Source organism: Poecilia reticulata, linkage group LG1 (genome assembly GCF_000633615.1).
Source record: "Poecilia reticulata strain Guanapo linkage group LG1, Guppy_female_1.0+MT, whole genome shotgun sequence".
Lineage (NCBI taxonomy): Eukaryota > Metazoa > Chordata > Actinopteri > Cyprinodontiformes > Poeciliidae > Poecilia > Poecilia reticulata.
The window spans coordinates 31,745,897-31,755,497 of NC_024331.1; the positions used below are offsets into that span (position 1 = coordinate 31,745,897).

The 9,601-nt window shown below is 38.5% G+C and overlaps 1 long non-coding RNA gene across 1 annotated transcript; it reads left to right on the plus strand.

Annotated features, from left to right (window-relative positions):
• The first annotated feature begins 861 nt into the window (after positions 1-861).
• LOC103472787 (uncharacterized) lies at positions 862-1,806 on the plus strand. The gene is made up of 3 exons (XR_534924.1): positions 862-1,002; positions 1,122-1,202; positions 1,484-1,806. It is a non-coding gene; the product is annotated as an uncharacterized LOC103472787 (long non-coding RNA).
• The last annotated feature ends 7,795 nt before the right edge of the window (positions 1,807-9,601 follow it).

A 9,601-nucleotide genomic window follows, 5' to 3' on the forward strand; every position in this document is an offset into this window, starting at 1 on the left:
AAAAAAGCGTGTTATGATCGATTAAATGCGCTGATACGTCATTTTGCCTGCTAAACACATAACGCAGAGTGGAGTGGTGGACCGCTCCAAGATGGCCGCCCTAAATCTCGTCAGCGACAATAGGCGAGAGCGGCCATGAGGCGTCTATCCTTATTTTATGTATATGGCTACAGGGACGTTTCTGCCTTATCAGCCCGCAAAGACGTCAGGTGAGAAAATCCTCCAATTAGTCCTACATCAAGTCTGTAATGTTATTTGCGAGAAACAACGGAAAAATCAGCGTTAAAGCCCAAATCTATAGCAGCCAAATGAAGAACGAGGAGCACAAAGTCTCATTGGATGTGAATGGTCTTAGTGTGACCACAAAGTGGGCGAGTAATGATTTAAATGATAATAGCTTGTGAAAATCTGCCTTAAGGAAATACTTAAAAATAAACATTAGCATAAAAAGGTACTTAAAAGTAAATACCGCATTTACTGAAGCGCATGTTTTCATGCTCCCAGAGCTACCGTTGGAATTTAAACACACAAAATCAAGCAAAGCTACATTCACTCATTGATCTTCGATTTGACTATCAATAAGTGTCGTTATGACACAAAATGGGATGTTTACTACCAGTTACCTTCGTTCAGATGAACATGTGGTGGTTTCCGTTGATCACAGTTTCATTCAGATGGACATGAGGTCGACTGCAGGCCTCGGGTCATTCCAGACTCTATCTGGGGTTTGGAAACTTAAACTGTATTCCGCCCTCTAAACTCTCTGGGAAACGGCTGCTGGGATTAAATGTTCCCCATTGACGACGCACGACGATGACTTTCTATTATTTTTCTCAAAATCTCTCTGACCGCAGCTCATTATTGATGATGAACCCCTTTATTTACCGCATTTACCGCCACCTGTCGGATTGGAGTGTGAACGTCAACCACCAGGCTGCGACGGAAGCTCAGCTCCTCCAGTTAAGGGGCCTGGACTTCGGGACAAATTGCGACCGCTTATTGGTCAGTTGCTGATAAACGCCCTGGAATGATTAATTGACGGGTGACGTCATGTCAGTTCTTCTTTATAATGTATATACATATAATCTCCTTTTGTTCTGAGTACATATGCATTTTTGTAGCCATATTGCATTCAGGCTGTTCCTCCTCGTGTCCTGCACCCAAACACAGAGGTGGGACCTGTGCCAAAAGAATAGACTCAAGTAAGAGAAGAAGTACTTCTACATATTTTTACAAAAGTAAAAGTAAACAGTGACTCAAGTAAGAGTAAAAAAAAAATCCATTCAAGTACTGAGTTACTGATCAAATTATGAATAATTTCATATTTAAAAATTACATCATCAGACGGACCAAAAACATAAGCTTAAGTGAAAATGTTTTGTAACCAAAATGACAATAATTCCTATACGTAATAATAAAATAACAAGTAAATGTAAATAAGTGAAAACTTTAGTAAATGTAACTAGTTACGACCCCCCTCTAGCCAAACCTTCAGTGAGCGGATCAGGCCGGCTGTGTTTACTGTTCAGTCCAGAGCACTGATGTGATGAGACACCGAGCTGATACCAGGGCCAGAGGTTCTGCCGGTTTGACCTCCAGCAGCTCTGGTCGACCCAGAGATGGAGCCTGGGTCCAGACGGGGGAGAGGGGTGAGCGAGGTGACCTCTTAGCAGGTCAGCTCTGACCTCTGACCCCTCCACAGCAGGCCGTGACACTCCACTCGGTGCTTTCTCCAATAACGCAGCGGGATGAAAGGAGCGGCTGCGTTCAGAAAGAGAAACGGGTCGGCCGCTGCACATGCGGAAACCCCGAGACATACAAAAAAGGTTTGTTTCGCCTCCCGAGTTTTATCAGCTGAAACCATATCATTTATTAACTGGATGAAATCACTGCAAACTTTCACCCTTTAGATGCTAAAGCCACATTCTCTGTTTTTACGTCCGCATCAGTTTTAGTGTTTTTCACAAAACTGCAATGAAAACATTTTCTTGACATCAAATCTGTAGCCTGTGCCAGCTTTTTCAGGTCTGAATACAACAGATATTGATGCCATATTGTTGTATATGCTGTTAATGGTGGTAATACAAATTTTTTTTGCCTCACAGGGGTCATGTGATCAACAGCCGGATGTTACTACTGGTGGAAAATACGAAGAAGATGACAGGAAGTGGTAGGAAGATGTTTTGTAATGACTTATCATGTGAACAAAGTTATTTACATGTGACTTTGATTACATTTCATTTAACTTCACTTGCAAAATAGTTTTTTTCAATTGGAATATGAACAGAGTTTTTGTACATTTGTAATGAAAATGCAGCTACAGATTTTATTTCCAGTCTCATGTTTTTATGTGTGAAATCTCATGAAAAAAAAACTGCATACAAAAAACTTTCTCTCTTTTTTTGCGGGTCAAAATATTTTGGGTTTATTTGTAGATTTTTTTCAGCAACTGATCTGATTTACAATCCAAAATTTGCAAATTCAACAGATATGGTTTAATAATGCAAAAAGTTGCGTTGTTTTGCTGTTTTCTGGGAAGATATACATTTTTATCAGGCATATTATGGTTTACAACAAATAAAGTGTGAAAAACCTCAACATTGTCACAGGTGGTGGAAGTTTGCAGATGAACATCCTTGCAGAGATTTCCCCTTCAGGCTTCTGGGTCAGCCAAGTGTTAATCTGCTCATTAGTCAGTTGGATTGATGACTGCAGGATCCCACAAAGCACAAACAAGCTGCCTGTTTTCATATCAAAAAGCCCTGCAGCGCTCTGATTTTGGCTGCACCTTGGAGCCTCCCCGGGTTGCGTATAAGCGTCGAGACGGTGGAGCGTCAGAGAGAGTTTGCCTCGGCACGTTGTCTGGCAGGGAGGGAGGTGAAGGGATAGCGGATCTCTAACTGGGCTCACGTCTTTTCCATCAGCAACAGGAGTCACTCCAGTCACCCTTTAGACATAATATCACAACATTTCTGGTGTGGCATACAGGAAGTCCATCCTCCAGAGCAACTTGTTTACTGCCAGAGAACAACTCTGGGTCAACAGCTTTTTAGTTAAAGGGGATGTATGATCCAAAATTCACATTTTACACGCCTTCGTTGTTCCATTTGAGTCAAAATTGTTTCTAAAAACAAACCAAGTGCTTAAAAAATCCACCCCGTCAGTTTTTTGGCAATAACTTCATGATTTTAGGTGTCTGGAAAATGGGTCATTTCAAAAACCTTCTAAATGTAACGTCACAAATCAGCTGACTCTGACCATTATCTAGCAACCTTGGTAGAATACCTCCCGTTACCTAGCAACCCAAGCTGAGCTCCAGCACGTTTGGTCAGCTGGTTTTACCGCTGTATGTGCCGTACAATGGCTGCTGGAAGAGACAAAGGTTTTGTTGTTGACTTCCCATCCAGAAATCACTTGCTGCATTCTGGTTAGTTGTGCAGGAGGCTCCACTTCTGTTTTTCAAAGATGTACGATTGTATATTTGCGCATCTGTTTGCAGCCATTTTCATGTGTGAGTGTAAACATTGAGTTGGAGAGAATAGACTAAAATGTATTTATCTAAAAATTATTTTGTGCAAAAAACATGAACTTGTTTTGCATCTCATAGATCTTTTCTAACCTGTTAAAGGAAGCATAGTAAGCCACCTTCACAAGTATGTATTTTTCCCTACAGGACAAAGTGCCTTAAAATAGTATTCATAACCCTTTAACATTTCCACATTTGATCACATTCTACACAATGAGCATCTAGGCCAACTCAAAACCACTTTTCACAGCTAAATTACTTAATAAATAGACGTAAGAGCTCAACAGTAAATGTGTTAATTGTTTTTAATCTCTTGTTCAGGTTGTTTAGCCATCAGATTGGTGCAAAGTGTTGTTATTGTTTCAGGAAGCCCTGATCATTCATGGAGCTTCTTCACAAATATGCTGTTAGCGTCTATGCTGCTGCTACATGGTTAGCATTGAGATGCTATTTTAGGCTTGAATAGCTATGATGACAGGCTAACTCCTATAAGCACAACTTGAACACAACCACAGTCTTTCCAGCGTCCAATCAGATCGTTTTTTTGATGTTAACTCCCAGTGGACCGAGAGAAATGGTTTTGTTGCACATAGCTGTTGTTAGCCGATGTAGCTTGTGCGCCAGATTTACGGGTGTAGCAGAAACATGCAAATACAAATGTTCCTCTTTGGACTTTTATTATATAAAATAATATATAATATTATATATTATATATTATATAATATATATATAATATATAATGGACTTTTATTATATAAAAGTCCAAAATAAAAAAGTAATTAAGTGCATAAAAGTTTATGTAAAAATTCATTGGATTAAGCGTGTCCTGGCCCTAATTTATTTGCAAAAAAACAACATCTAAATGTTATCTTTATGCTTAATAACAAAAGCACCAACAGTAGCACTGTTGCCTTGCAGCAAGAAGCTCCTGGGTTCAAATCCCATGCTGTCTTTCTGCATGGAGTTTGCATGTTCTCCGTGTGCATATGTGGGTTTTCTCTGGGTACTCCGGCTTCCTCCCACAGTCCAAAAACATGACTGTCAGGTTTATTCATTTGTCTAAATTGCATTTAGGTGTGTGATGGGCTATGGTGGGCAGGAAATAATGCATTTTATGCAATATTTTATTTTTTTCCTTTGTACTACTTATTAAGCTCTAATACACAACACATATCTCAAGGTTCTTAACTGGATTCAGTCTGAACCAACAGACACTTAAGTGGACAAATTTCCCTTTTTTCCATCTAGGAGATAATTTCTTTTTAACGACAGTTAGTCTGAGACAGAGCCATAAATCAACAGATCACAGGTCTGCAAATGTCTTCCTCCATCTTCCCCCCTCCAGACATTTTCCTCCCCTTTAAGAAGGTGACTCATCTTCCACCAATCAAAGAGCGGCACCAATAATCGCTCACCTTGGACCTCCCCTAGTTTAGATTTGCACCTGTGATAAACGTGTCTACCGCTGTGTTTAATTGCAGCCTTTTCATCATAATTTAATGTTTGTTTCCTGTCGTTTTGGCTGCGAGCGCTAAAGGCTGTAATTTCTACATCAAGGGTGTGTTTTTTTATTTTTTATGAATGAGTAGCAGGTGGAGCAGACGGTGAAGAAACCATTTCACCAGTGAGATCATCTGGAAAGTGAGTTTTATTGACTGGTATTGATAAACCGTCCCACTAAACTGGCTGCTATCCCACAAGCAAACATTCGCGGAGCTCCGCTGCACAGTGAGCAAACAGGAGATAATTAGGCTAATATCTCTTTGAAGTATAGTGCATTGCAATTAAAATAGAACAGATAAAAGATGAGACAATAATAGATCTAAGGAGGACCTTGACTGAGTGTTGTTTAACAAAGAGCATTTTGTTTGACACAGTTCTTTTTTTTTTTTTTAACTCCGAAGTTGGGAGAGGAGGGAAAACATCAGGAAACAAAATTATAATGTTCATCAAGTCTGCAGCTGGTTCTGTGTTTATTTCCTGCTTTAGATCCACCAGCAGTCTGAAAGCTTTCTGAATCTGCTGGTGATAAATTATGCTCTGTGTGCAGATACAACTCTTCCTTTAAACAACATGCAAAATGTAAAGTGAGAGACAACTGAATCCAGGTCACAGCTCAGCAGGAGGTCCTGCGTTTCATGTGCGATCCAGAGGGGTCACTCTTATGAACTCATTAGGAGAAAAAATGCAAATGTGGATTTTTTCCTAACCGTTTCACTACTTTCTGCTGCTTCAATCGGGGGATTTTTTTATTTATTTTGTTCATTTAATAAAACCTTAAATGTCAAGTTTGTTATTGAGAAGATAAGAATAAAACAATGACATGAGTTTGTTCTGGTTCTGTCTACTGTGAAACTGAAGGTAAAACAGAAATCTGCAGTAAAGCATCAGGAAATGTTTTACCTGAATCAACGATCTGCACTCGAAGGCCACATCTGCTCTGTTCTAGTGTTGTGAATGGAAGGGCCGCACATAATCTCTCTACAGGCCGCAAATGGCCCCTGTGCCACACTTTGGACACCCCTGCTCTGCATAAATAAACTGAATTGAAATCAGGGTAAATTTTACATTTTTGTCTGGTTTTTTTTTCATGAGGTAGAACCAAACTTTGGTTCTACCCCATGAACCAAAGTTTGGTTCATGATTTATCTTATTTATAAAGAAAAATATCTTATTTATCTTTATAAATAAGATAAATCTGCATTTATCTTATTTATTGAGATAAATGCAGATTTATCTCAAGAAATCTGCATTTATTGAGATGCAGATTACAAATGCATCTCAATAAATTATAATATAATCAAAAAGTTAATTTATTGCAATAATTTAAAATTATGCTATTTATTTTTACCCCACATAGATCAATATACATCAAGCTTTTATTTTTGTTCATTTAATGATTACAGCGCACAGTTAATAAAATTCAAAATTCTGTTTCTCTGAAAAGTCTGTCTCAAAAAAACAACTTACTTTGCTGAATACTTTTTCCTTCCACTAAACTTTTCATTTGGATACTGTGAATATCCAGTTTCTTTTTTTTGTTGATAACAACTAACTCCATCCTGGTGATTTTAGCAACTGGAGCGGCGGTGCACAGAGGAGTCGGGTTTGATGTTGAGGGAAAGTTCTGGTGCTGCTTCATCAGAGAGTCTGTCATTTGCAGCCTTGTCATCAAGACCCTGAACCTGAAATATTGCACAACACCTCGTCTTCACCGCAAAGATTTATTATCTCTACAGAGTCGTTTAGGAAATGGTAAAACGTTTCACATCGGTGGAGCTTCTCTCCGAGCCGCTTGGACTCGGATGGTACGACTAGATCCCGCTCTGCTTTTTTAAATTGGTCATAAAAATAACACCTGACATGAACATGAAGGAGCCTTCATAAATGTTAATGACTGTTGTCGTTGTCATTCAGTAAATAATGACAGTTTTATTGCAAAGTTACACATTAAAGGTCCATTAAAAGTATCAACTTTGCATTAAAAGTGTCATTTTTTACTGAATGAATGACACTTCTATGACACAGTCATACATATTCATGGAGTCTTCATGAATATTTATCATGTTGTCATGTCAGTCTTATGCACAGGCCTTCAAATAAAGTCTTACCAACAGTTATTCAAGCATTTTTTCTTTAGACTTTGGCTGCTTTTTCCACTCAATTTTTAGTTCAGTTCAGGAACAGACATAAAACTCTCATCTCTCATTGTGAGGACTTAGGTTAACCTCAGCTGTCTCTGGTTAGCTCAGGTTAGGGCTGGAACGTGTTAGCATCTTAATTTCAATTAATTATTTACAAACATTTTAACGCAAGAAATAACTTTTTTTTTCATGCTAAAGTCGAAGCTGGAACCTTTGTGTTTGCTTGTTTCCGGTACACCCGTAAATCTGACGCACAAGTGACAGCCGCTAAAAGCAGCGATGGACGACAAAGCCACTTCTGTCAGCCACTTTGGGTTAATGTCTGCTTCTAAAAACGATCTGATTGGACGCTGGAAAAGACTGTTGAGTTCAAGTTGTGCTAAAAACAGTTAGCCTATCAGAGAAGCTATTCAAGCCTAAATTAGCACCTCAATGCTAAGCATGTAGCAGCAGTGCTAACGCTACTGTCACGTTTTTACAGAAGGATTTGTTCAAAGGCGTTGCATAAACCTGACTGGAAAGTTGAATCTGTGTTGTTTATTCTATTGATTTATGGTTTTCAATTAAACTGCAGTTAATCAATTACAGATTGTGCAATTAACTCAACATTTAAATTGACTCCCATCACCTACTGTAACATAAACAGGATGGAATTGAGTTGTAGCTGGAACTGATATCTCAATATGATCAAATTATTTCAATCAAATCTGGATTTTTTTTTTTTTTTTAATCCAGTGGTGTCAAATTTTTTTTATTTTTATCACAATCAAGTTGAAAAGGATGTGGGCCACACAAAATATATGTTTTAATAAAAAATAAAAATATCTTATTTTTTTTATTCTTATAGTCAACATGCAAGGTTTTATTAAAACAAACATATTTTAGTTATAAAAGGGATCTGTAGTTTATCCTTGATGGCCATTAAAGGGCCAGACTGAGGTCAGCTAAAGTTTGCTTCAGGTTCTGTTCACTAAAACAATTTAATAAAACAGAAATCTGCCATAGAAAAGAAAAGAAGATGATTTTTCTGTGAAAAGGTTCAGAAAATGTTTTATCTGAATCAGCGATCTGCATTTGAAGGTCAGATTTACTTCATTGTGGTTGGAGGGGCTGCACATAATCTTCCGAGAGGCCACAAATGGCCCCCGCACCACACTTTGGAGACCCCTGCTCTACATAAATAAACTGAATTAAAATTAGGGTAAATTTTAAACCTCGTTTGTTTTTTTTTCCATGCTTGGCCTGAGGTGGGACCAAACTTTGCGACTGCCACAAATTTATCTCTGTAAATTAAAATGTCTTTTATTTATCACACACAGAGTGATACATTTATTCCAGTTCATATAACGATTGCAGCTCACAGTTAATAAAAATAAGAAATAATCTCTGAAAAGCCTGTATGATTTAATAGCCTGAGAATATTTTCCTTCCACTAAACTTTCCATTCGGATGCTTGGATACCGAACTGTGAATATTCAGTTTGATTTTTGTGGATAATTGTCTGAATAATCAATATAAAAATCATGTTTTGTTGATTAAATGTGATATTTGTTTGGATTTTTGGGGACTGAAAGTTACAATCACCTAAAAAAACAGGAACGTTTAAAATAGGCCTGTGTTTCTATTTATACAACTTCACAAATTTGATGTGTCACCTCTTTAAAAAATTACCCACATTGCGGTGATTATGCTCTTATTTTCCTGATTAAGTTCAAGAGTTGAATGTGATGAGCAGCCAGAGACACGCAGATTGAAATGAGGGGTTTGTTTTGTATCGATTCTCCAGTAAATGGAGAGAAGATGTGAATAATTGAAGCGGTAAGCTGCTTGTGTTGGATCGCAGCAGCGGCGGCGGCGTCGGGGCCCAGCAGGCCCGTCTCTCGCTCTCCCATCCTGGCAGGCCTGAAATCTCTTCCCTGTTGATTTCCCGTCACTTCCTCCCAGCTTTATGATTCAAAACCAAATCAAAAGAAAAGGAGGTTGCTGCTGTTTGGTGAAAAAAAAAAAAAAAAAAAGTGCCGGATAATTAAATTAAATAGTGTAATGAGGTAGAACCGAGACTTTTTTCCTACAGCAGGGTGGGAAGGAAAACATCCAAAGCGTTTTTAATTCTTTTTTTTTTTTACCTTTTCATTGCAGTTTTTGGCTGGAATAAGAACTGATTAATGTTGAGGGTCTTTCCAATGAAAGGTTCGGTTGTTCTGTGTGAAATCTGTCTAATTAGCTCTCTCTCTCTCTCTCTCTCTCTCTCTCTCTCTCTCTCTCTCTCTCTCTCTTTTTTTTTTTAGGGCTGAATCTGTACGCGCGTGGAGGAGCACGCGCTTTCCGCTATACTCTGGAATGCAGCCAGTCTCGCGCTTTGAATCCAAAACCCAAAAAGCCTTTGATCTTTTTTCCCTTTTTTTCTCCTCTCTCTCCTCGCCGTCTCCTT